Source organism: Heteronotia binoei, chromosome 11 (genome assembly GCF_032191835.1).
Source record: "Heteronotia binoei isolate CCM8104 ecotype False Entrance Well chromosome 11, APGP_CSIRO_Hbin_v1, whole genome shotgun sequence".
Taxonomy (NCBI): domain Eukaryota; kingdom Metazoa; phylum Chordata; class Lepidosauria; order Squamata; family Gekkonidae; genus Heteronotia; species Heteronotia binoei.
In genome coordinates, this window is record NC_083233.1 from 35,633,179 (window position 1) to 35,660,525 (window position 27,347).

General features: G+C 44.7%; 1 protein-coding gene across 3 annotated transcripts in view; it reads left to right on the plus strand.

The window, feature by feature from the left end:
• The first annotated feature begins 1,970 nt into the window (after positions 1-1,970).
• IL1RAPL2 (interleukin 1 receptor accessory protein like 2) overlaps positions 1,971-27,347 on the plus strand; it is a 684,727-nt gene continuing 659,350 nt past the window's right edge. The window contains exon 1 of one of the 3 annotated variants that reach the window (XM_060250072.1): positions 1,971-1,998. The gene's annotated coding sequence lies outside the window, so the exon portion shown is untranslated. Of the gene's footprint in view, positions 1,999-2,829; positions 2,876-15,370; positions 15,789-27,347 lie in introns of those variants that run through there. The other 2 variants (XM_060250071.1, XM_060250070.1) reach the window with 2 other exon arrangements.

Genomic DNA, 27,347 nt, shown 5'->3' on the forward strand with positions numbered 1-27,347 from the left:
GTATGAAATAGCCACTGAACTCAGTGTTATTGTCTGTTCTGGCTCTCCAGGCCTTTCCCAGCAACTTCTGCTGAGATCATTTGGCTCCTGATGCCAACCCTGGAGCTTCTGAGTACAACATGTGCTGCATCATTCTTCCCACTTAGACTTCTAGTTGCACAGGTGCCAAATAACAACTTGCCTGCTTATCAGTTCAAAGCCATTTAGCCGGCATCCTTTGCAGTCCAGCCACTCCTTGATCCAATAGCCAGTTTCCATGCATGTTTACTCAGAAATAAGCCTCATTGAGTTCAAGTAAGTATGCACAGCACTGTATTGATATAGGTTATTCCTAAGAACCTGGTAGCAACACTGTTCTAGGATTGCCAGCCTCCAGGTGGGGCCTGGAGATCTCCCACTTTACAACTGATCTCCAGCTGGCAGAGATCAGCTCACCTGCAGAAAATGGCTGCTTTGAAGGGTGGATTCTATGGCATTGTACCATGCCCCTCCCCTTCCCAAGCCCTGCCCTCTCCCAGATCCACCCCCTAAGTCTCCAGGCATTTTCCAACACAGACCTGGCAATCCTACTGGAGGCATTGCAACTGAGAATATCCTTGCTTAGATGTGGCAATATGATGAAAATTTTGTGATGTCTTATTTGAGATTGCTCATTTCTCATGCATTGAAAAACAAGCAGGAAAGCACTGAACATGCATGTGTGGACCACTCTTCATCTCTCTATGTCCAGTGACTCTTTCCCCAGCTGGTCCCCATTTCTTTCTTCCTCTAAGCAAAGAGCCAATTCTGGCTTGGCTCTGCTTTACCGGAGTACAGAAGTGTTTCACAGGAGCCCAGGAGGCATTGCCTTTGTGTCTGTGGGGAACAACTATTCAGAACCACCTGCCTCCATTACAGGAGGATGTTTGGCTTGGAACCTCCCCCAACATTTTCTGACCAGCCCATGCCCCCATGGCAGCTATTTTGTGATTGGTCCTACCCATTCCATAGCAGCCATTTTGTGGTTATGCTCACTGCCTCTTCTCAGAATCCCAACAGGGCTCATAGGTTCAACAGTATTGAAGATAAGGTTGCTATAGGCCAGGAGAAAAATGTCCTGTTTTAAAATAGAAGATTAATGTGTGCAATGGGCAGAGGAACATCTCAGACTCTGTGATGGCTAGAAGTTTAAAAAATTGGCCAAAAGGTACCACCTCACCTCAATGCAATTCACCTGAACCAAAGCTGAAAAGCCATAGTCTCCTGCATGAAATTAACGTCTCCTTATACAACAATACAGAGTATATTAGTCTAATTCCATGAGTGCTTTATCGGGAGTAATCCTCACTGAACTCAGTTCTGAGTACATAAAAGTACATATCTTTGAAATGTGAGGCTGCACTCCTAAGCAAACACACTTTGAAATAAGCCCCACTGAATAAGTGGCTTTATGTGTGGATAGACAGGAAGATCACAAGAATGTGTGTATATTAAGTCAGGGGTCGCTTTGCAGAAAAATAGGTGGTGAAGCTCATCCAGGGTTTGTTATGCAGTTGCACCTTCTATTCAACGGATAAGGATGGGAGGAGAAGGTGGAACCCTCAGAAAGGCTCAGGAGCTGCACTCCTGTGAGCTCCTGCTGAATCCGAGACCGGCATTAAGTGCCATCAAGTTGCTTCTGGCAACCCTATGAATCAATATTCTCCAAAATGTCCTATTGTTAACAGCCATTTGTGGGTCTTGCAAATGCATACCTTTATAAAAGCGACTTGGACGGCTACACCTTGAAGTTGTTATTTTGATCATTGCTCTTGGTCCCAGTTCTCCTGCAAGAGGGAAAGGGAAGGGGGATGCCTCATCTTTAAACCTGTCCTTTGATATTCAAGCTTCAGATTTGGCAGAAAACAAAATTAACGCCAAACTTCTCGAATCTGTGAAACTTCCGCCTGGACACAGCGCCGGCTTTAGCTATGGCCGCTAGACGGCGCTGCAGCGTCGCAGGCTCCATATCCCTGAAAGGTAAGTAAGCGAAATGACATTTTTGCCTTGCGTGAAGGGGGGGGGGGGTGGATTTAAAAAAGAAATCTCCAGGCAGGACGTTCACCTCCTTCCCTCCCTCCTTGCACCTGATCCCGCCAATGAAAAGGGGGCGAACCTAGCGGACGTGCGGTGTCTGTCTGTGTCTGTCCTGCCAGCTCCCGGACCGTCTGGCGGCGAAGACCCCAAGAGTTTGGAAGGCGGAGTTGGTAGTCCGGCTGGGGTTTTGGGAGGACTTGCGAAAAGATTCCAGCGGGGATCCGAAGCGCGTCGAGGCGGCCGGCAGAGAGAGCGAGAGAGCGGAGACAAACTCTGGCTGGCTTCAGTTCTTCCGAGGCGGGCTGCTAAGGAGGAGCGCCTGCCGGGCACCTGCCCCTCGGGCGGCCGCGAGTCCTGCCAGGTGTGGGCTGTTCTTCGCTCCGCAGCTCAGTCTCGCTCCGCGCCTGGGGGGGGGGGGGAGAAGAGGGGCTGAGCCCGCCGGGCAAACTGAGCTCCTCGGAGCTGGTGTAGGTGGGAGAGGGGAAGCCCCCGCGAGTGTTTGTCTCGCCCTCTCCGACAGAGGGCGGGTGATCGCAGTCCCCCGTCCAGCTCGCTCAGGTGAAGGCGAGGAGGGCTCGGCGCGGCTTCGTTCCCCGGGACGCCGGCTGGGGCTTCTTCATGCCGAAGGAGGGCTCTCTCTCTCGACTGCCTCTCCCCGCTGGGCCGCCCTGAAGCTGCATTCCTCGCTCGACGGCTGGGGATGTGACTAGCCTGGATCTGCGCCGGGGCGCCCCCCTGAACCTGGCTCGTGGATTGTCGCCCAGGGGGCCACCTGGCATGGCCCGCCACGGCTCCTGAGCTCCTGGTCGGCTGGTTGGAGGTAAGAGGCTACGACGACTGGCTGACGGTGGCTCGCTAGCTGGTTTCCTCGAGCTTGGGGGCTTCGAGGGCAGGCAGATCTCCTCCGCGCCCAAACCGGCTGCGGGGCTTTGGGACTGAAGCACGGATCGCACGTCGAGCGCGCCTCTGGGGGTGTGCAGAGTGTCCCCCGCTCGCTGCTGACGAAGCCTCAGCCGGGGAAGTGACTTTCAGGCACACTTGGAGGAGCCCGGGCGCCTTCGGGAACGAAAGAGCAGGGGGAAAAAAAACTTTGCTTTAAAACTTTGTCGGGAAGTGTCACGAGCTATGACAGCGACCAAAGGCTGGGCTGGTTTTCAGGGGGGGATTTTGGGAGGACTGGTTTTGCGAATTTGAGCGTGCCCTGGCTAACGTACGGGGTGGTAGGGGGGAAGGGAGGGCGGCAGCTTTCCCCCCTTGCTTTTAAAAAAGCAGGATGCATTTTCAGAGCTGCCTGACAAGCAGAAATCTGGCCAGTTGAGCTTTCCTCAATACCTGGAGGCAGTGATGGGGCAAAGCGTCACCGGCTGGATTTCTGCCTGTGCTCAAAGCCCTCGGAGTCCTGGGACCCACACTGCCAGCCCTGGCTGGGGCGCCCCCTAATGAGGTTAGGAATTCGACAGCAGAAGCCCGGATGTATGTTGGACCTGTTGACCGGTGTTGAAATATTCTGGAAAACGTTTTAGAATCTTGAACCTTCCCCCCCCCCCCATCGATTTCCTGCGCTTTGCCTAGAGCTTCTTCTATATCTTCAACCGCGGCTGCTTTTCAAAGCTGTGATATTTCTGCTCTATGCAGCCTCAAGCATATAGTTAAAGGTTTGTGTGTGGGTTTTTTTTTTGCAATCTTGTAGAAGGTAAGGGGATTTTTTTTTTGGTATTTATTTCTGAAATGTTCACTTGGCCATGCTCAGATCTCCTGGGCACCAATGCTGTGTGGATGGCTGTGACAAAAAGAACGGGGATTGACTAGATGATCTCTAGGTCTCTCCGAGGTGGCCTTTATTGCCCCTGACAATGACCTCAGTCATGTGGCATCCTCTGCCTGCCAGCTGTATCCAGCCTTCTGTGAGGGTTACAAAAAACTGTTTCCGGGGGGGGGGGGAACTCCTGTCTGGAGTTGACAGGATTTAACTCTTCCCAAATTTTAGTTTGTAATTTCTTGACCCTCTTCAGGCGTTCTCAAGAGAAGTTAGCTTCCCGGAATCATTCTGGGTCCAGGCTACTGCTGACTCCTCTCCTCCCCCCTTTTCTTTCTCCTTCCCCTCCCTCAAAGGAACAAACAGAGACTGTGTCAACAGCAGAGTTAAGTAAACTGGTCATTAGTGTTGTCGATGAAACTCTCGCCCAGGGGATGGCAGCCTTGTGCGAGAACATTGATTTCTGCCCTATGATAACTCCTTTGATTAGGAGACTGGCTGCAGACACCGGCCTTCAAAAAGGCCACAGCCAACTCTTGCTCCTGCTCCATCCGGGAGGCGAGAAGTCAGGCAAAGAGAGTCTGGGCCAAGAGGAACGGGAGGAAGGTGCTGGAATGCTCAAGTGTGTGGTGCAATGGACAGAAAGCTGGAAGTAGTTGGAGGCCCAGGTTTAAATCCCTGCTCTACCATAATAGTTCTTGTGGAAGCCCTCCTGACCAGAGGACCAATTCAGGATGAGGTCTGTCCTCTTGGTGGTTCTACTTTTTTGCATATTACTGATAACTTTCCTTGAGTTTTTCATGCAGTAAATCTCATGGAATCAGTAGCATTTATTCCCAACAGCTGGTGCAAAACTGCAGTCATCCTGTTTCCTGAGGTGCAAATCATCAGCAATTCAGTGGGACTGGATTCAGATGCATTGTGGGCAGCAGGGGGGGGGGAGTTATAACTAGAGGTTTTCCAGTGGGAGCCACCCCAAAACAACAATCCTTGTCTCTTTAGAGGCTGATAAGCATGAAAATAATGTAAATGGTTTCTGTTTGGTTTTAGCTCTGTTTCAGGTTTCTGCTTGGTTTCCATTTTCAGCAATCCAAATCCCGTTGTGTTGTTTATTGAAGGTCCCATCCTGTTGATTGTATTGAATGACGCTGTGTCTTTAGTGTCAAGCAGAAAGGCAGACTGTAACAAGCATAAATAAAATACATCCTAGTTCTTGAGCGGGAGAGTCTCTTATCAAACCACATGGGTGGCAAGGGGTGATGTCGGACGATGCCTGCTACCTTGAGCCCCTTGAAAGAAAAGTGGAATAAACATATAATTTTTGAATGTGTTGTGATGTGTGTAACTGGTTGCTGCCATTGTTTTGGATGAGAACTTGGATCTCCTCTTTCAGATGTTCACTCAGAAGAGCTGGGATCAGCACACTGGCCAAGTAACATTCAAGGTTCTTGGTTTAGGTTTGGTTTGGCCACCATAAACCTGCTTGGATAGCCCTAGGTGAGGTGCTGTCACTCTTTCTCACCACCCTCTGCAACATAAGAAGAATACTAACTTACCTTACAGAGCTGTTGTATTATGAACTCTTGGGGTAGTTCTCAGACTTTGTGACATAGACTAGATATGGCTGGGGGAGGGTCTTTTTGGAGAGGAGATATAGTGAATGCAGTTGTCCTCCCTTGTGCCTGAGAACCATCTTCTATAACGGGACTGCTTCTCTCTTCCTCCCAAACTCTCCCCCTGCTACTATCTGAGTAGATAATACTGACCTTGATGGGCCAATGATCTGACAAAGGCATCTTCATGTGTTTATGTCTAAAGCAGTTTCATTCTAGTTGCTGACTTAACTCTTTAGACATGAACATGTGAAGCTGCCTTCTACTGAGTCAGACCATTGGTCCATCAAAGGTCAGTATTGTCTATTCAGATGGTGACAGCTCTCTGGCATCTCAGGCATCATCTTTCAGTTGGAGCTGCCAGGGGATTGAATTTAGGACTTTCTGCATGAAAAGCAAATGCCCTACCATGGAGCTACAGCCACTCCCTGAATCTGATCCACAGTTACCCAGCACCTGGTTACATCCAAGGTAGACTTTTTATCCTACTCTAATAGGACTGCTTTTGAAGATTGTTTGGCAGCTGTAATTGGTTCAAAATACAGCTGAAAGACTGTTGATGGATGAAGGCAAACAAGTATATGCCACTAATACATTGGCTACCACTTCCTTATAGGAAAGTTTGAAGTGCTGATCCTTACTTTGATCCCAGACCAGGAATTTCAAGGTACCCTGTTTCACATTCAGACCTGCTTGGATGTTCAGATCTTTCTTGCCTTGCTTCATGTGCTTTTTCCCCCCTGTGGGAGGGAGGTAGTTGGCATTCTCTGCTTAGTCCCTTCTTGTGCTTGTTTGGCCAGTGCCTCCATTATTCACCTTCACTGCCAGGGGTTCACTTATTTGCTCAGGATTTTAGTGGGACCTAAAACTGCTTTTCTTCTTAATGCTGCTTGTATCACTCTCTGCTTTATGATACCCTGTTTTCCTGTTAAATTTTGAGGATTTCTGTTTTTAATTTCTTTCTGAGCTACCCCAAGAGCTGCTTTTAGCAAAAAGGCAGGGCACCAATTGTCAAATTAAATTGGATATGTTTAGGGGCTGCTTTCTGTTGGTTAGAGTTAACCTTTGGCTTGCTTGATTTCTAATATTAGTTAGTAGTATCTTAAAAAGCTGGCAGCCCTATCCAGATGGTGGGATAGAAATAATTAAAATAAGTCCCAGCTGTAATTTAGGACTTTCTGCATGAAAAGCAGAATCTCTACCATGGAGCTACAGTCACTCCCTGAATTTGATCCACAGTTACCCAGCACCTGGTTACGTCCAAGGTAGACTTTTTATCCTTCTATAATAGGACTGCTCTAATAGGACTACTCTAATAGGACTGCCCAGGTATATGTAACTACACTTAGTCACATTTGTGTGTTTTCCCCAGGCATGCCTTTTGCTCTTCTTCAAACAGGTGATCCTCTGGTGATTTGGCCCTTTCACCTACATTAGAAGCAGAGTGATATTGCACAATGTGTCTGTGACACATTTGCCCCTTCCCCTGCCTCCAAAACTCTGGGTGGGGGTGTCAGGTAGTGGCCTGACATTCTTGGTTCCCCCTCATCTCAATTTTGAATGTATGCTTTTGGGGACAACAGCCTATTTGTTTCTATAAAGTTCTGCAGATATGTTTTATAAGGGTCGTCTAAATATATTCATGGATCTCTTTGGGTTTCCATGTCAAGGTGTCCATATATGTTTCAAAGACTTTTCAAGTGGTATTTGCATCTTGGACTGCATATGAGGAAGGGTAGTTTGCCAGTGAAGGTCTTCCTTTCCATCAGAGCCTTTTCCTGCATACAGGAGGTCTTGTGTGAAAGAGGCATAGCTTGGAGTTTCATACAATATGGTATTCATGATGCATAGGGCTTTCTGTCGTGGACTGAATTTGGGCTTCAAGCAATCTCTCTGAAGTTAAAGTTTAAACATACTGAGGGATACTAAATCATTAACATATATTAAAGTGTCTTTTAAGAGCAGTAATGGCAAGCCAAACTAACAGTGCTGTGGAAAGTAGAGTTGTTTCCTTATAAATCCACTGACTTCCATGAGGGTCATTCTATTTAGGATTGCATTGTTGGGATCCTTCCCAGCACTTAGAGTATTTTGATTAGGTCAGGGGAGACCCATTTTCAAACCCAGCTGCCCCAGTCATGAAGCCTAATGTGTGCCCTTGGCCAGTCACTGTTTCTCAGCCTAATGTGCCTCACAGAGTTGTCAGAATAAAAGAGACAAGCAAAGAACAATGTAAACTGCTCCGAGCAGTTTGGTGGAAGGGTGAAATGAAAATGTGACTGATACTGATAGTCAAATTGGAGCAGTGAGGGAGATATTCTTGCTTCTCCTCCCTGGTTTGGAGGGGTAGGTGAATGTCAGTCTTTCTCCCTGTGAGCAGAGCCCCTTCCCTCTGTGCCTGAGGTGCTTGAAGGAATAAGTCCTGCTAAGTAGGCTGCATTGCTGACACTCTAGAGGAAAAATAATTTCTTTAATAGAGGCTCAATAAGTGGAAAGGGCTAGATGAAGATTTTCAAGGCATGGAGATAAATACAATCTCCTGGTAAATAATATCCCATGAAGCCTTTTAAAGGGGCTGACACACTTTTCTTTAGGCTGATGGACTAGGGTTTAGAAGGTCCCTCTCAGAGTTGGAAGTCTTCCAGGTTCTGCAGTTTCCAGTTCTATTCTTTCTGTTGATGACTTTAATTGTGTATGGATTATATGCTGCTTTCTCTGTTGGTAGTTTGCTGTTATTAGCTGATAAACTACTTGTTTGTTGTGAGTGATGATCTCACAGGATCAATATTGTATGTTAAAACAACCTCAACAGTCCATCTTCAGTTGTGACCTAGACGTTACATGAAATGAGAAACACAAAAGTTTAGCTGTTTTCTGAGTTTAACTGCTTTCTGTATTTCCTCCTCCTTTGGCCTGTTTTAGTTTGGGGGTGTTGGCTTGCAGCCATTTGTGTAAAATTTTGAATATTTGAAGTGTGCTGCTGTTGGAAGATGTACTTATAAAGCCATGAATGATGTGTGGAAAGCTGGATAGAAATCTCACTCATAGCAACAGGATTTGTGGTCAATGAATGGAATCAATAGGCAACAAATTTAGACAGATAGAGCATTTTTTATTTTACTCAGTGTTTAATTATGCCACAAGAGGTAATGCTGCCCATAGATGGTTTCTCTAAAGAGAGATCATGAGGGGATCAGTCTAACAATGGTGGTTAGCCATTATGGTAACCTCCATGTTCAAAAGTGGTTGCTGTGACATTGTGCTTCTGGACTTCCTGGAGGCATCTCTCCAGCAGCCTGTTTACTAGGGCTGGATTGGGAGTCTTTGGGTTAGGGAGGTGGATTTGCATTTTTGGCAACTTTTCATGCTGTAGCTTTGACTACCTGTAATAATATGGACATAATCTGGACAACACCAAGCTTTCCAGGATGAGGCAAATTGTTTAGATTCCTTCTAATCAGTTTTCAGGTCTGGTTGGACTGAAACATCTTTAGTTGCCTTGGTGGATGACTTGTGCAGTGACACAGACAGAGGGAGTGCAACTTCATTCATTCCCCTGGACCTCCCAGCAGCATTCAATATCATTGATCATGGCATCCTTCTGTTCTGGACTGCCTATCTGGACTAGGAGGCACCGTTCTGCATTGATTCTGGTCCTACGTGGAGGGTAGATTTCAGAAGGTGGTGCTGAGGACAGCTCTTTGGCCTACGGGGTCCCACCGGCAAGGTTCCACCTGGTTCTTTATGCTCTTTCATATCTACATGAAACTGCTGGGTGAGGTTATCCAGCAATTTGGACTGGGTTGTCACCAATATGCGGATGATGCTCAGCTCTATCTCACACTTGTAGCTGATCCCAGGGAAGCTGTAGAAACCATGAACTTGCCTTGAGGCAGTTTTAGAATGGATGTGGGCTAGTAAACAGAAGTTTAATCCCAACCAGATGGAAGGAGAGACAGCCTCAGAGCGAAGCACAGCGGCCCAGCCACCCCTTTTGTCCACCCGGCAAACCATAGAGTCTTGTCCTCAAGCCAGTCTGTTGCTGTGCAACATCCTTGACATGATGATGTCATTTCCTCATGATGTCATCACATTGGGGACATTGCTGTTTGGGGGCAAGGTTTTTCCTACCAGCCACCTGACCAGTAGTGGCCATAAGCCCCTTCCCCCAATTCAGGGGATCCTCCCCCTAGGGAATGGGAATCCTAATCTTATCATATTTGTTTTAAATTGTTAGCCACCTTGGTGGCCTTTGTAAAGGCAAAAAGTGGGATATAAATTTTGTAAATAAATAACTAAATCTTAAGTATTAAGTTGCACAGAGTTGCCTTGTACGTGCCAGGCTGTTAGTCCATCTTGACTGATACCGTCTTCCTTGACTGACACCAGCTCTTTGTTCCTGTGATAACATTTTTGAACTGGAGATACCTGCTGGTGTCTCTTGTATGTAAAGTGAATGCTCTCCCAGTGAGCCACGGCTGTCTGATATTGCTTTCAGCAGTCTCTCTCCTTGCAAGCTGTTGAGGTGTCTGACGAGGTGTCTGAGAATATAAGGATGACAGCTTGTTTTTTTGTCAATAGTAGGACAGGATAGTCTTTTCTGTTTTTCTGTAATAGATCTCTGAGTTTGTTTGTAAGGGGAATGCAGACAGCTGGTGCCTCAGGATTCACACCAACTCCGATTTGCTTTGGAGGCTGGGTGAGGAAAGCTGTGCAGTCTTGGGAAAGACCGTGGACCCATGTTCTAGGCTGTAGTGCTTTCCTCAACACGCCTGCGCAAATGCTGACCCTGCTGCGCCTCCAACTGGGCACTGTTCCATGAATTCAGATAGCATCTTACTTGGAGAGCAAAACTATACATGTAATGAGCGAGTGGCTGGAGTGTCTTTTAAAAAAATTGCACTGAGATTAATGAGTTAGACATGCAACAGCTGTGTGGACCAGGTGAAAAACTGGCTTCTAAACAGGGCTATTGTTAGGAGCAATCTCACCACTAAAACAAGGCAGTGCTCATACAAGATCTCAGTCCAGATCTTATCAGTTCTGAGAGGCAGTTTCCAGGGCAAGGGGGAGAAACGCAAAGGTGTTCTGCAGTCTGGTTCCGTTCAAGCTATTTTGTGGCCAACAATAAATGCTTCTTCCCATCCCTCCAGTCTTCCAGTGTGCAATGTTGTATTTCTCCCTTGAGGGTGTTAATGATTTCATCTCCTTATTCTCTGGTGCCGTACAGTGAATGGAAACATTAAAAGGAGCTGGGGTTAAGAAAACCTGACTAGGGTTGTCAGCTAATATCTTTGCTGATTCATTAAACCTGCATATAATAAACTGTCCTGAGGAACAGAGATTCCTTTTTATTTTTAGGTAATGCCTGAATAAACTGCTGCAGGAACCAGCTTAGAAGAGGCATTCCTTCCTGTGCGGCAAAAAAGAGATGCCTCTTCTAAAGCAACACTGGCCATCTTTTTGGAAGACCTTGTATTATCTCCAAGATCATCTAGTCCAACTCCCTGCACAATGCAGGACATTCACAAATACCCCCCTCCTAAATTCACAGGATCCACATTGGTGTCAGATGGCCACCCAGCCTCTGTTTAAAAACCTCCAAAGAAGGAGATCCCACCACCTCCCAAGGAAGCCTGTTCCACTGAGGAACCACTCTAACTGTCAGGAAGTTCTTCCTAATGTTGAGCCAGAAACTCTTTTGGTTTCATTTCAACCCGTTGGTTCTGGTCCTACCTTCTGGAGCCACAGAAAACAATTCTGCACCATCCTCTATATGAAAGCCCTTCAAGTACTTGAAAATGGTGATCATATCACCTCTCAGCCGCCTCCCCTCCAGGCTAAACATGCCCAGCTCCTTCAACCTTTCTTTGTAGGACTTGGTCTCCAGACCTCTCACCATCTTTGTTGCCCTCCTCTGGACCCGTTCCAGCTTGTCTATATCCTTCTTAAAATGTGGTGCCCAAAACTGAACACAATACTCTAGGTGAGGTCTTACCAGAGCAGAGTAAAGCAATACCATCACTTCACATGATCTGGACACTATACTTCTTTTAATATAGCCCAATATTGTATTTGCTTTTTTAGCCACTGCATCACACTGTTTACTCATGTTCAGCATATGATCCAGTAAAACCCATAGATTCCTTTTTCACATACTACTGCCCAGACAAGTCTCCTCTATCCTATAACCATGCATGGGATTTTTCTTACCTAAATGCAGGACTTTTATCCCTGTTAAAATTCATTTTACTGGTTTTAGCCCAGTTTTCCAGCCTGTCAGGATCATCCTGTATCCTGTTTCTGTCTTCTGCTGTATTTGCAACCCCTCCCAATTTAGTATCATCTGCAGATTTAATAAGCATTCCCTCTATTTATTCATCCAAATCAATTATAAAGATGTTGAACAAAACAGGCCCCAGGACAGATCCTTGAGGCACTCCACTTGTCACTCCTCTCCAAGAGGATGAGGAACCATTCACAAGCACTCTTTGGGTGCGATCTGTCAGCCAGTTACAGATCCACCTAATGGTAACAGGATCCAAACCACATTTTACCAACTTGTCAACAAGGATAGTATGTTGAACCTTATCAAAAGCCTTAGTGAAATCAAGACAGCATTCCCTTGTTCCAGCAAGGTAGTCACTTTCTCAAAAAAAGAGATCAGGTTAGTCTGACATGACTTGTTCTTGAGAAATTCATGCTGGCTCTTCGTAATCACAGCCATCCTTTCTAAATGTTCCAGGACTGACTGATGATTTGTTCTAAAACTTTTCCAGATATAGATGTCAAGCTGATGGGTTGGTAGTTACCTGGATCCTCCTTTTCCCCCTTCTTGAAGAGGGGGACAACATTTGGCCATCTCCAGTCTTCTGGCACCTTTCCTGTTCTCCAAGAATTCCCAAAACTAATGGCCAGAGGCTCAGAAATTACATCTGCAAGCTCTTTTAGTACTCTTGGATGCAATTCATCTGACCCTGAGAACTTGGGTTCTTTTAAAGAAATTAGGTGTTTATGTACTACCCCTATGCCAATCCTAGGTTGGAACTCCATAACCTCATTATATGTTCTGTTTTTGCCATGTTGAGCACTGTTTCCCTCAGAAGAGAAGACAGAGGAAAAGTAGGAATTGAGCAATTCTGCCCTCTGTCATTGGGTCAGGGACATCACACAGGGACACTCTGGCATGTGGGCAAACTCTATAGACTTAGGGCAAAAAACCATAGAGTTTCACCCAAACACCAGAGCATCCCCTGTGTGACTGTCCAGCATGATGACATAACTTCTGGGTGACATCATTGTGTCAGGATGTTGCACCCAACTCTGGAATGCCCCCCAAAGTCCCCTGTTGGAATGGAGTTAAGATCTGGCAACCCTATCAGAAGCCTCGCTGGGCAAAAAGCTTCATCTGGTCCCTGCGCACATCCTACGAACAGTTGGTGGGCATCATGGCACCCATGGGCACCATGATGGGAACCCTTGCCATAGTATTGCCATAAAAGTTTGAGGGGCGTCCACAGCATCACCTGATGTGTGGACATCTTGTTTGGATTTTCACCTGGAAGTGATGCCAGCATGTCATGTGACATCATTTCTACTTCTTACCCTAATTCCGAAGCTCCCCAGGGTCAGAGGTGGCAGCCTGGCAACTCTAAAGGTAAAGGTAGTCCCCTGTGCAAGCACCGGTTGTTTCTGACTCTGGGGTGACATCACATCATGACATTTTCATGACAGACTTTTTATTGGGTGGTTTGCCATTGTCTTCCCCGGTCATCTACACTTTACCCCAGCAAGCTGGGTACTCATTTTACCGACCTCAGAAGGATGGCAGGTTGAGTCAACCTTGAGCCAGCTACCTGAACCCAGCTTCCGCCGGGATGGAACTCAGGTCATGAGCAGAGCTTGGACTGCAATACTATAGCTTACCACTCTGTACTATGGGGTTCTGTCTGGCGACTCTACCTTGTATTAAAAATAAGTTGTTTTTTAAAAAATTAATCAGGGGCACAGTTATAATTGTTTGATTCTCCCCCCCCCCCTCAACATTGATTAATGTGCAAACCTATGTACATTTTCCTTGGAGTGCAAACATATGTACATTTTCCTTGGAGAGAGCTAAGAGTTAATGAGGTTTCAGTGTCTCAGTCAACATGCATAGGATTGTGCTGTACATTTTTAAAGCCTATCCTGGTCCTTTGTGACAAGAGGTCAAAGATGCAGGAGGAAAAAAACATATAAGGCTGCCTTATATCCAGTCTGTGTAGCCCAGTATTGCGCATTTTTACTGGCAATAGGTCTTCAGGGTCCCAAGCAGAGAACAATCTTTACCTGTTACTTGAAATGCTTTTAACTGGAAGTCTTGAGGATTGTACCTAGGATCCCTTGCATGCAAACTACTGAGTTTAGTTTACCCTCTTTGGTGCTTTCCTTAGCTGAAATCTCCTTTCTGTGTGCCTCCTTAGGAGTGAATAACTGGTGTTGTGCTTCATTCACTTTTTCGGTGTAGTGAGTGCTTGAGGGAGAGGAAAACTTGGAGGTAGGGCTAAGCAGTTGAAGTGGGTCAAGAACTGTTGTTTCTTTTGGATGATTTCCCCAAATAGTCTGAAATTCTGTTCCCTGCATCAGGTTTGTTCTGTATGTGGTAGGATCTGGATTGAAACACAGAGACTGGGGAGGCACTAGGGTTGAAAACCTCCAGGTGGAGGCTGGAGATCTACTGGAATTAGAACTGATCTCCAGGTGATGGAGATCAGTTCCCCTGGAGGCTGCACTGGAGCTCCATCCCTGGGTGCATCCATGAATCCCCAGGAATTTCTTTACCCGTTACTGGCAACTCTAGGAGGCACCCATACTACTTGGTGAATAAAGCCAAAGTAAAAGCATATTCCTCAATGGGCTGAAAAGCCTCTCCTTGAATCAGAGGAAGCCAAGCTGATGATCTATTATTGTAATGAGCAGATGCGCATCCTTTGATCATCTGGGTTGTGTTTCATGTTGCCAAGCTTCAGATGTTTGCAAAGTGTGCCCTGTGATCTGGAGTCTGAATGGGGACATATTGGAAGGCATGTATGATGTTAGGAACCCAAGAGTTACAGACAGAATTTTTTAAATAAAAGTATTGCTTTTAAATCATGGGGTGAAAAGTAAGATGGAAGAGTTGATAAGAACAATCCTTGCAAACACTTTGTAGGGTTGCCAGCCTCTGGGTGGGGCCTGGAGATCAGCATTTTCTCACACCAAAATTTAAATCTGCACCATAAATGCTTTGTACCATTTGTTGTACGGTTGCCAAACTGGGTTCGGAAATTCCTGGAAGTTTGGGTTTAGAAAGCCTAGGAAGAACAAAAGTTTGAGATGAGAGGAACCTCAGCAGAGTATAGTGCCACACAGTCCAGCCTGAAAAGCAGCCATTTTCGCCAGGGGAACTGAACTCTTCAGGGTTGTTTTTTTTTAGCAGGAATGCACAGGAATGCAGTTCTGGCTGGCTTGGCATCAGGGGTGTGTGGACTAATATCCAAATGAGTTCCTGCTGGTTTTTTCCTACAAAAAGCCAGTGTGAAACAATGGTGATGTCAGGGGGTGTGGCCTAATATACAAGTGAGTTCCTGCTGGGCTTTTTCTAAAAAAAAAAAAAAAAAAGCCCTGGAACTTTCTGAAAAGCTGGAGAACAGTTGTAATTCTGGGAATTTTCCATATCCTGGTTTTTGATAAGAGAAACTTAGCAATGAGGAGTAGAGTTGCCAACTCTGAGTTGGAGAGCAGATGTAATCCCGGGAGAACTCCAGGCCCCACCTGGAGGCTCGGGAACGCAAGTGAGAAACTCAGAAGGAAGTGAGAGAAGAAAGGCTAAGCCTTGCTTCCCCACCTGGAGGCTGGCAACCCTAATGGGGAAGTGCTAAAGCAGGTGGGACTTTCCTTTATTGCATTCTACAGTTCAGCTGGCAGAGAGGTGTGTGTGAATCTCCTCCTCTGTTATTAACTAGTGCCTCCTGGGTGTGGTGGGTCAATTGGGGCTTGAGGGAGGATGAAGGGCTGTGATAAGTGGGGCAGGATTTCAATGCAGCTAAGGGGTGGAGCTCATGGACACAACTGAGAGGCCAAAGAACAGAGTGAAGAGATTAATAGATGGAGCCAACAGAAAATGCTAATTCATCTAAGCTGTATAGCGCTCTTCCTCTATCTGAGGAGGGAAAGGGAATGAGAAAAGACTGTCTAAAACAGCTACAGTGTTTACTGAAGGTATTTTTGAGTCTCTGATGAAAATACAAGTCCAAATTGGCTGGAGACCTACTGTTTCTTTGGCTGGCAGACCTGCATTAAAGACAGCACTATGAATTCCTCTGCTTTTAAAAGGCACTAAACAGGTAAAAACTAACCTCTCATATATGCATATGAAAAATTTTATATATGCACTATCAGAAAGGAGAGGGGAGTTTTGCCACTGGAAAACTGGCTAGCTGGTGACCCTAAGTCTTTTATGTGAGAGATGCATCTTTAAATCATGGAGTTTTCACTTAGCTATCTTTTAACATAATAATGGATCCCCCCTTCATTTGCAGAAATAACAACTAGTTTTATTCTTGCTGGATGTAGGGGGTAAGAAGGAGAGTATTGGGGGAATAGATGTTTTGAAAATTCTATCATTATTCGGATCACTTTCTCACATACCAAACTTGCATTTATTTAAATGTCATGCATTGATAAACTCTGCATTAACTAAAAGTTGTGTGGGAAGTAGGATCAGGTGTTTTCTTTTTTTGTTTTAAGCGTGACAAATTGTCTCCCTTCTCCCTTCCCTATTTTTATGGGTGAACTAAAAATGGACTGATTACTGTTTTATAACAAAATGATATGGAAATACTTTGCATGAAATCATGCTTTGAATTACAAGTGCTTTGCAATGATGTTAACTGTGCTGTGAAAGCCAGAAATGACACTGTCAAAATGGCAATCATTTTAATAAGAGGGGGTTTTGGGGGGTGGGGGAGGAATTTGCAATCGTCCCTGATTCAGCTTCCTGCAAATCATTTGGCCTAATGGAAGACACTTTTAGAACAATTTCACATTAGACCTTTAATCCTGGTTTAGCCCTGTCCCTAAGCTGACATTCTACACTAAAATCATATCTATGATTTTAGTGTAGAATGTCAGTTTAGGGACAGGGCTAAACCAGGATTAAAGGTCTAGTGCGACATTGGTCTTACTCTACAGTAGGACCAGAGCAGCATTCTGCACATGGGCAGAAGCTGTGTTTGATCTTTCCTCTTCTAATCGGGGCTTCAGAGCTCTCTTTCTGATGCTGGAATTGCAGCATGAACCAGCCTCACAGGGAATCAAACAATTGGTCTGTTTTCTTCGACCTGAAGTCTCTCTTTGTGGCTGCTTCCATGGAAGTATTTTGCTCTGTCCTTGTTTCTATACTGCAGCATTTTTTTGAGCATTTTATATGACTATTTAATTCATATATACCTCAGCTTTCTTCCCATTGGGGGCCCAAAGTGACTTACATCACTGTTCTTTCTTCTGTTTTATCCTCACAGCTACCCTGTGAGGTAGGTTAGGCTGAAAAAGTATGACATTGCACATGTGAAGATTCGAACCTGGGTCTCTTAAATCCTAGTCCAACACTCTTAACCACTATACCACATTGTCCTTTAATTGTCACCTTCTCAGCTTTCTCCCAGCTTTTCTCAAATCTTTCCCAAACTTACTTTGCTCCAGTCTCCTTTGTAGAAGAAAATCACATTTTCGTTTCATCTGAATAGGAAGGTGAACATTTTCAAAGGTCCCACATGGATGCCATTTACTTCCTGTCTTCCCCTTATGGTTGCTTCCCCGCCCCCCCCCCCCGTGCTTGGCTTTAAAAAATGGTAATTGCTATTGCGCTATAGCACAATAATATTATAATGATCCATTGCTACAATCTGCTAGCTCCTCTGAATGCCCACCTTTCATTTTTTACAGGAGTACAGCTGTAGCCTGTTGTTGTTGTTGTTGTTGTTGTTGTGGAGATATAAGGGACAAGGTTGTTAAGATTTCCTGGCAAGGATTGGGGAGGGGAAGTGGCCAGATGGATGGAATGGGGCAAGAAGTCAGTTGGTTATGTGGGTGCTCTATTGCCATTAGGAATGCCTCTGTATTTGTGGCAGCAGTGAAAGCAACACAAGGGAAAATTCGGCATGTGGAAGCAGACCATATAGGAAAAAAAGTGGGGAGATCTGAAAGGAGGATTGAACATATGAACATATGAAGCTGCCTTATACTGAATCAGACCCTCTGTCCATCAAAGTCAGTATTGTCTACTCAGACTGGCAGTGGCTCTTCAGGGTCTCAAGCTGAGGTTTTTCACACCTATTTGCCTGGACCCTTTTAATTGGAGATGCTGGGGATTGAACCTGCGACCTTCTGCTTACCAAGCAGATGCTCTACCACTGAGCCACTGTCCCTCCCCATTCTCATCTGGTCTAGCTAGGATTGCCAGCCTCCAGATGGGACCTGGAGATCTCCTGCTTTTACAACTGATCTCCAGCTGGCAGAGATCAACTTTCCTGGAGAAAGTGGCTGCTTTGACGGGTAGACTCTATGGCATTGCACCATGCTGAGGCCCCTCCCCTCCTCAAACCCCACCCTCTCCCAGATCCATCCCCAAAGTCTCCAGGTGTTTTCCAACTAGTTCAGCTCTCAGTTTTCACTTTGTCAAAGTTGTATGCCAGCTTCTACTAAAGTCAATGGCAAAGTTTCCATAGAATTTAATAGATCTGGATTGCACCCTCAAGGCATATGATTGAGCCAGACTCTGCATTCGCTGTGATTCCATCGCTGTGCAGGTTTTGAGATTCCTCAGCAGCAGCAAACTGACAGTGAAATCTGTTGCCTCCAATAAATTAATCTCCATCACATTATAATGTGTAGCCTTAATTACAGGTACGTGTCAATGTTGCTAAACATCAACCCACATTATTTGTTAATGTTATTACAGCAAGTATACTTAAATGTCAGGCTTGTCGGAGAGGAAGAAGGGATGTCAGTGCCAGCATTCCCAAATCAGGTTCATGGTGGCACACCAAGACTGTGAGATTCTTATTGCATTTATGGAAACTGGCCATTAAAATTACAGTGAAATTTTCAGGAAGAGAAAGGTGGAATAAATAACTTTCCTCTCCTAAGTACAGCCACTTTACTGGTAATCCTAACCTCATTATGAGTGTTGCTTTGCTCTGGGTTTTTTGAGAGGAAAGTGAACTGAATTTTGGATTCTGGTAAAAATCCATTTAAACAATCCTCCCTGTACTTTTTGGGGGGTGGGGGCAGGGAGTACAGTTGGCATACCAGATAGTTGACCACTGGAATGCAGTCAAATATTGGCAAGTCATCCATGAATTCATCTAGTGCATTTCTTATCTAGCCTTTCTTCAATGAGAGGTTGTGGCTTGCCTAGTACGCAGGTTGTGTCTAGGATGCCCATCTTATTGCCAGACATTATGCCATTGCATGTACACTGTGGGTTGTTTTTCATTCCCACACATGCAGTGCTTGATAAGGGTCAAGATTTGCAAGGCACATGGAGAAGAGGCTTCAGCCTGAGATAGCTCTGAGGGAGCTGTCAAGCCTGCAAGAAAAACCAGTGCAGATCTCTGGAAGGGTTGCCAACCTCCAGGTGGGGCCTGGCAGTCTCCCAGAATTACAAGTGATCTCCAGACTACAGCTATCAGATTGCATAGAGGGGGAGAGATGGCTGATTTGTAGGGTGGACTCTATTGGCATTATTCCTTGCTAAGGTCATTCCCTTCTAACCCCCCAGGTTCCAGCCCCAAATTTCCAGCAATTTCCCAACCCTGAGTTGGCATCTCTAATCCAAGAGAACACATTGCCCCAGGGGCCTTTTCAAGTTTGAAAATCGGCGCAGGGTGGGGACCTCAGACCTAACCTGCATACTCTGTGATGTTAGCAGGGCTGCCAGTTCTGGGTTGGGAAATACCTGGAGATTTGGGTGGTGAACCCTGAAGGGAGAGACCTCAGCAGAGCATAATGCCATGGAGCCCACCCTCCAGAGCAGCCATTTTCTCCAGGGGAACTGATCTTGGTCCTCTGGAGATAAATTGTAATAGCAAATCTATTACAACCCTAGTAATGTGTCTTCCTGGTTGCCAAAATGGGAGTTTGAGTCTTTTCCCAATCCTAGTCCAGCACTTTAACCCCAAACACCGCACTGGCTTTTCAGCCAAGAACTCCACTGTGTGGGTGGCAGCGTATCCTTTTTCCCCATTCTGGTATCATTGGTCAGCAAAGGCAAGAGTGAATGGCTGCTTGCCCTGAGACCTGCAGGAGTTAGGGACACCCCTGACATCATGGCAAAGGTGCTCCTGCTTTCAAGCATCTCCATGTTTGAATGGAAGCAGCTGTCAGTGGCAAAGACTCATTGTCTAGGATTGCCACTGAAAGAAGCATCTTGGTTGCCCAGAAGAGCCTCCTCCATGTGACCTGTTTGTCTGCTTTGTAGCATCCTGTGAGCCTGGCTCATTTGCCCTTAGAGGAAGAGTTGGTTTTTATGTCTCACTTTTCTCTACCTTAAGGAGTCTCAAAATGGCTTACAGTTGCCTTTCTCTTCCTCTCCGCACAACCAGCACCTTGTGAGGCAGGTGGGGCTGAGAGTGTTCTGAGAGAACTGTGACTGGCTCAAGGTCACCCAGCAGGCTTCATGTGGAGGAGGAGCAGGGAATCAGATCTGGTTCTCCAGATTAGAGTCCGCCACTCTTAACCACTACAGCACACTGCCTTTTAGTATTAAAATATAACAGTCTTGTAGTAGGCTAACTGTAGTGTTCCGTGATAAAAGCCAAAGGGAAGAAGTTTTCAGTGAATCTTTTGTATTTATAGAAACCATGCCTAATGATGTTGAAAGTTATTCATTATAACTTCCAAAGCTGATTTCTTTGTTTTACAGTAAAAGTTAACTGAATTTATTTTTGTAATGAGATAATGGACTTCAAATCTGCTTATGATTAAAGTACTTTGCTGTTTTAAGAATGCTTTAAAAATACTTCAGCATTATGGGACTCATATTTGCCTGGTCAGGTGATTGAATGGTTCACCCTAGAAATTTTTCTATAATTTCTTTCCAGGGAAAAAAATGACACTTGGAAACTTTATTTGCAGGGGTTGGGGTGGGTGGGGCTACAGCAGACCTTTATTCTTCAAGCAAGAGATTCTGGTAGATAGGTGTGTAGGATTTAATATTTTCATATACATTTCTGATAAAAATTCTTCTGCTTACACATTTAACATTCATTTTACCTTGTTGAACATTTAGCATTTACAGAGAAGTCATAGCAGATAGAAGTCAAATCCCCCCCTCCCCCTCACTGATTTGAATAAAGTTATCTTTCTGTTAGGGAAAATTATATTGAACTTTAATTCGACTGTCATGGCCAATATTTCTACAAATTAGAACAGTCCATTAAGAATGTATGTTAACACACACAGACACATGCGCGTGTATGCACACACACAGAGAAAGCCATCAAGGAGAAACATTTGAGCAGTGCTGTTTTAAAACTGGGCTTTTAAAGCCCATTTCCACAGCTCTGTCTTCTATAGAAGGGCACCTTCCATCTGCTCACAAGCTCCCATTAGCCCTGGTAGGCAAAAAACAAATAGGCACAATGTGGTATCTGTTCTCCATATGCATACACCTTTTTGCTAGTAGCAGGTTGGGTGTGTGCAGTTTCTTTTTGGGAAATAGGGCAGGGTGGGAAAGCTCAAATCCACTTGTCCTAGTTCCATAACCCCAATCCAATTCCACCACATCATGTTTTTGCTGCCACTGTGGCCTTCCTCTTTCGATTGATTTGACTGCAGTCTCAGCAGAGGAAGCCTCTTCCACAGATGCCTAAGTAATAAGATCAGGGCTTTTTTTGAGCAGGAATGCAGTTCCAGCTGGCTTGGTGTCAGGGGGTGTGGCCTAATATGCAAATTATTTCTGCTGGGCTTTTTCTACAAAAAAGGCCTGCGCGAAACAATGGTGACATCAGGGGGTGTGACCTAATATGCAAATGAGTGCCTGCTGGGCTTTTTCTACCAAAAAAGTCCTGAATAAGATCATCACTTCCTTGTGATGAAGGGTGATTCTTATAGGCAGGATCAGGATGGCCTCCTCCAATTAATTCTGAACATGATATTAGTGGATGAATTTCCTTAGAAGGTTCCATTGAAAAATTAGGAGCATCAGTGTGATCATGCAGTTGGTCCATATGATGTCTTCATAACAAGTAGCTTGCAATATCAGGGTGGATGTGACCTGGGCATGTCCTGAGATGATGTCCCATAAGCAACTTAGCTGGGCTGAATCCAATTGAAGGACAGGGTGTAACACGTTCAGCCAGCAGAATCTTGCTAGTCTTGGTTTTCCAGTCACCAGAAATTATCCTTTTCAGTGCATCTTTTGTGTACCATTCACTCTGCTTGCCCATTGGCCTGGGGTCTACATGGTGCCACTATGATAGCCCAATGAGATTTTTATCAGCAAAGTCCTGGAAAATTGCAGAGGTGAAAGTCACACCATTTGTTTCTGGCACTTTGCAAGCTGCAAAAAATTGATGGAAGAAATATGATGGCAGTATTTGAGGTTACTGCTGGGACGATGGCTAGTACTTCAAGCCATTTTGAAAGTGAATCCACAATAGTTAGAATTTTTTTGCCCTGGAAGGGGCCTGTATAGTCTATGTGGAGATTAAGCTTCTTTGTCACTTCTCATGGGAAAACAGGAGCTTTGGGTGGATTGTGGTGGATAGCTTGACATATGTTGTATTCACTCATGGCCCTTTCAATACTAGTGTCTAGTCCAGGTCACCATACATAACTTCTGGCTAGTGCCTTCATTCGCACCATACCTGGGTGTGCTGCATGTAGAGCTTGGTATGTAGCGTTAACTATGGCCATCCTGTTTCCCTGTAATAGAAAACCCTTATGAACTGACAGTTCATACAGACAAGATGAAAATGGCCTAAATGCTTCAGCCAGTTTTTCTGTGAGCCACCCTCTCCATACCCAGTTGAGAACACATGCCAAGTTGGGATCTTTTGTTGTCATTCTAGCAATCTGTGCAGCCTGAAGAGGCGGCCCTGGCATGGATTCCAGCACAAGGACTTCCATTGGTGGATGAATGGCACAGCCATGTATCTGCAGAGGTAGATGGCTTAAGGCATTCTCATTTGCAATTTCTTTCCCTAGCTTTTAACTGAGTTTATAATTGTAAGCATTCAGCGTAATACTCCAATGTTGCATACAGAGAGATAAAATGAGAGGTGTTGGTTTGTCTTTAGTGAAAATTCCAAGAAGTAGCTTGTGATCTTTTTGGATTTCAAAAGGATGACCATGTACATAATAATGAAATTTTTGAACTCCTGCCACAATAGCTAATGCCTCTTCATCAATCTGAGCGTAATTTCTTTCCTTTGAGGTCATTGTCTTAGTACAGAAGCACCAATTGCTTTTTATTCTATCAGATAGTATGCGACTGAGGACAACCCCAACTCCAAATGGTGAGGCATCTCGTGTGATGGGCAAAGGTCTCTGATTCTGTACTTGTTCACTTCACTATGATGAACAGAAAAAAACTTCTTTATGACCAGATAAGCTTCTTCATGTTTGTTAGTCCACTTCCCTTGAGCACTTTTATCTGATGTAGGGTGTTGGTGGCTTTGTGTTTTAAGAAAATGTGACAAAAATTCATGAATGCTAGAAATGCCTGAAGATCTTGCTTGCATTTTGGTCTAGGGACACTGTGTATTGCCTTTACCTTATCCTGTGTAGGTTAGATACCCGCTACATCAGTTTGGTATCCCAGGAATGTGATTCTTCTTTCTTAACTGTGAGGACTGAAAAAATCAAACTTCTGCAAAACCTTTTGGAGTCAATTCATGAGTTGCTCCTTAGAGGAAGCCATAATTAACACATCTTCGAAGTAAGGCACAACCCAGGAATACCTGCTGATAAAGTTTCCATTGAACACTGAAAGATTCCTTGTGCCACTCAGATTCCAAATCAAAGGTGTTTCACACGAAAAGCCCCTCTGTGTGTAATAACGGCTTGGGTTTCTGCAGCCTTGTCATCAGAGACTATCAGGTCCAGTTTAGCAAAAAGCTTTCTACCTGCTAGGACAGACAACAACTGGCAGGCACTGGATATAGGTCTTGCTTGAGTGCTTTATTCACAGTACATTTGTAATCCCCGCAAATACCTATGTTGCTGTTTGGTTTCAGGACAGGAACAATAGGGGTGGTCCAGGCTGCATGAGTCACTGGCTTTCTATAACTCCTTGTGCAATGAGCCAATCAAGTTTTTCACTGATCTTTGGTTTTGGGGTGAAAGGAACATTCCAGGCCCTCAAACAAATAGGTGTTATGGTTGGGGCCATTGGATGCTCCTCATGCCTCAGTGACTTGTGGGAACAAAGATGCCAGTTCTTCCAGTATTGCTGGACAGACACTATGTACTCCTTGAACACTGATTCCCAAGGGTGTAAACCAGTTTCTTTCCAGCAGGCTTTTATGAATTCCTTTTGTAACCAGCAAGGGTAATATCTGTCTGACAGGTCCATAGCAAACATCTACATCACAGCTTCCAAGGAACTGAACAACTTGTCCATTGTTGTAATGAAGGTGACATTTTGATCTGTATAATTTGGGAGAATGGTCCTGGAATAGCTGTGAAAATGTACTGCTGTCTATGTTTATTTATTTCTGTGGTGGATCTGGTCCCAGAGTCAACTTCCATTTCACAATTCTGACCATTTCTCTCTACAGTGGCAACCATTTCTGGGCATTGTCTCTTGACAGCATAAATATGTGAAATGGAGTTTAATGTTTGTACTTCTTCCTCAGGGAAACCCTCCAAATTATGGGCAGTTTGAAACTGGGAACCTTTCTCTTCTCTCTCTTTGTTTCCTGGGATTAGCCCTTGACTGACAAACTCTTTGTATGTGAGCCCTATTTTGTTAGGTGTGACACTTGGCATTCCTGAATCCACATCCACTTGTTGCCCTCCACAGCTTAAACATATAGCTGCACCATTTGACTTACGCAATCCCATTGATGCAGAAGTGAGGCTCTGTACTTGCTCCTCTTCTGATTCCTGGGTTTGTTGGAGAATGTGGGCATCAGTGGGAACCCTGTTGCAAATTTCTCTGTCATTAATATGAAGCAGCTTCAGCTGCTAATGCTCGTTGCTGGGCTGGAGCAAAAGCTGGATTCTTTTCAGAGAGGAAGCACTGCTGGATGGCCTCATCCTGAACTCCACAGATGAGCCAATCTCGTAACAAGCCTTCCAGAGATCCTCCAGATTCTCAGTGTTCAGCAAGGTGATGGAGCTCTGCCATGTATTCTGCTATATTTCACTGACTCACTGATCACTCTTGAAAAAACAGAACCCCTGTAGAGTAACAGATGGTCTCGGGCAAAAATGTGTCTTTAATGGAGCTCAGTTCATTTTAAGTTTTTCTACTTGGTGCAGCAGGTGCCATCAGAGGACAAAAAGGTTTTGCTCTGCAGACAGTCAGTAAAATCACACTCTTGTTCTGCTCCTTCCATTTTATTACTTGTAGATAGTAAGATAGTCTTTCTGCATAAGAGTCTCAAGTAGGGTTGCCAGGTCTGTGTTGGAAAATACCTACGGACTTTGGAGGGTGGATCTGAGACAGGGTGGGGTTTGGAGAGGGGCCTTGGCATGGTACAATGCCACAGAGCAGCCTTTTCCTCCCGGAGAAGCTCATCTCTGCCAGCTGGAGATCAGTTGTTAAAGCAGGAGATCTCCAGGCCCTACCTGGAGGCTGGCAACCCTAGTTCCAAGAGGCAGGTTGACTTGCATCAAATTCATCTGTATGGCCCAGTGCAGTCATTTCTGTAGTGAGTCAGCACTAATGTGAAAGGTAAGGAACAAGGGAGTTTGATCTCAACTTATTTCCGGTTTTCTCGGCGTCTTAATAGCAGGAGAACAGCAGCAGTCTCTGGAGCCATTTCCTTTTGGGAGGCAGGTGGGTGTGTGAGAGAGAGGAATAGGTGGAGTGGAGGAAGGTAAGACATAATGAAAGGGGGGATCTGGAAGTCTTTCTCAGGGCACCCCAGAACCTGAAAACCCCCTGAGTTAGCTAACTATTTACAGCCTGTCTAAAATGTTGTGGCTCTCTGGAGCACCAGATACTAGACCATTCAGTTCTTACTGTGATGCTAGTGGCTTTAAAATTCAGCATCTAAATGATGGAATAAATGCTTGATCCCATATACTGTAACATCAAAAGACAGTTAATTCTTAGTTTTTATATGGCACTGTTCACTTTTCCAGTTGCTTCAACTACTTTTTCACTGGCACTGAGAAAAAGTTACTTTAAACGTTGTGTGAGGATTTCTTCATCCCTCATGAAGAAGGATATTTGATACATACAGTTAAAACAAATGTTGTGGGCATATGGCAAACATCTCACATGGAAAGACTTGTCAGGAATCTGTTTGTGGAATGCACATTTGGTACACTGATACAGCACAATTTGTTCACACCACCAGATGTACTGGTATTTGAGGAAGGACCTAGGTTTGCTACTGTGTAGTGTGTGAAACAGCTTTCGGTCTGTTATTTCTTGTCTCTTTCAGTTTTGGCAAGGCAACTGTGACTCTCTTCAGATAGGAAGGATTGCTGAATTAGTTGAAAGAAACCAATTCTGGCTTTTTGAAACGAGTCTGTTTTCTGCAGTTAAGTTCCTCTTGGGGATGGGGTGGTGGTGAGGAGACTAATGCACCATGGAAGAAGGATCTGAGTTACCTGTTCCTACCGTAATAGCTGAAAACGGCAAAGTGGTGAAAGTAATTTGCCAAGTTACACTTGAAAATCATCCTGGCATAACATCATCATTACAATTATCTGTCAAAAGATTTAGTTCAATTACATTTTTTTTAAAAAACCTCTTGTCAAGGTGTCCCTACTTGTGTTAGGATCTGATTCCTTGAGGAGAGGTTTAAAAAAAACTCTGCATGCCAAGTCATTCATTAAACACTGAAGCATAGCCTCCACGTCTCATAGTTTTTTGAGGTCCCCTTTGACTTTTGAATGCTCTGACCCAAGGGAATTCAGAAAATCTAAAGTGTTCAAGGGAATAAAGAATTTTCAGGAAGTACAAAGCTCTGCATATTTATAGCCTGTAATTTATTGGGGATGAAAGAATCTTAAAAAGATATGTTGTAATTTGAAATAATTGAATAAGCAGTGTAATTGCTATGGTGTAAGAGATGATATGTGGCCCATTACATTCTCTCTGGCAAAACAGTAGGAAAGTACCAAGGCTGCTAAAGGTGAGAAGTAATTGTGTAACGTGATGTCCCTCTTCTGAGTGAGATGAGGAGGGTTGCCACAAACAAGAGCCTTTGCTGTTACCTCCATCTTTTTACTGTCCAGCCCCTTAAGGTGCCTAAGTTCTCTCCCCTCATCTCCTTTCAGAGCCAACAAAAGATGCACCTGTTACCAGTGTTCAGCTGAGTCATTCTGACTCTCTTTTAAGAATTGTATTGCAATGGCTGTCTTGCTTTTGAGAGCAGTTTTTAATTGAAGATTTTCATTTGGTTTTGTAGTAAGCTATCTCAAGCACATTCTGGAGAGGTAGGATATAAGTATTCTAAGAAAATAAAAATATCTCTGGTTTGAAACATTGGAAGTCCAGAAAATTTCAGTGTGCATCCCTCCCTTTTTGTGAGTCGTGAATGTTCTCTCCAAGTGATGAGTAAGTGGAATCACTTGATGCTGTAGCAAAATTGAAGCTAAAGAATGTGACCAGCACCTGGGTGGAAGTCCCATGTAGCCACTATGAATTCTCTACAAGGAAAAAGGAGAGTGTTATGAACCTCTTAATTTCATTGACTGTGATCCATCAAGGAAGATCT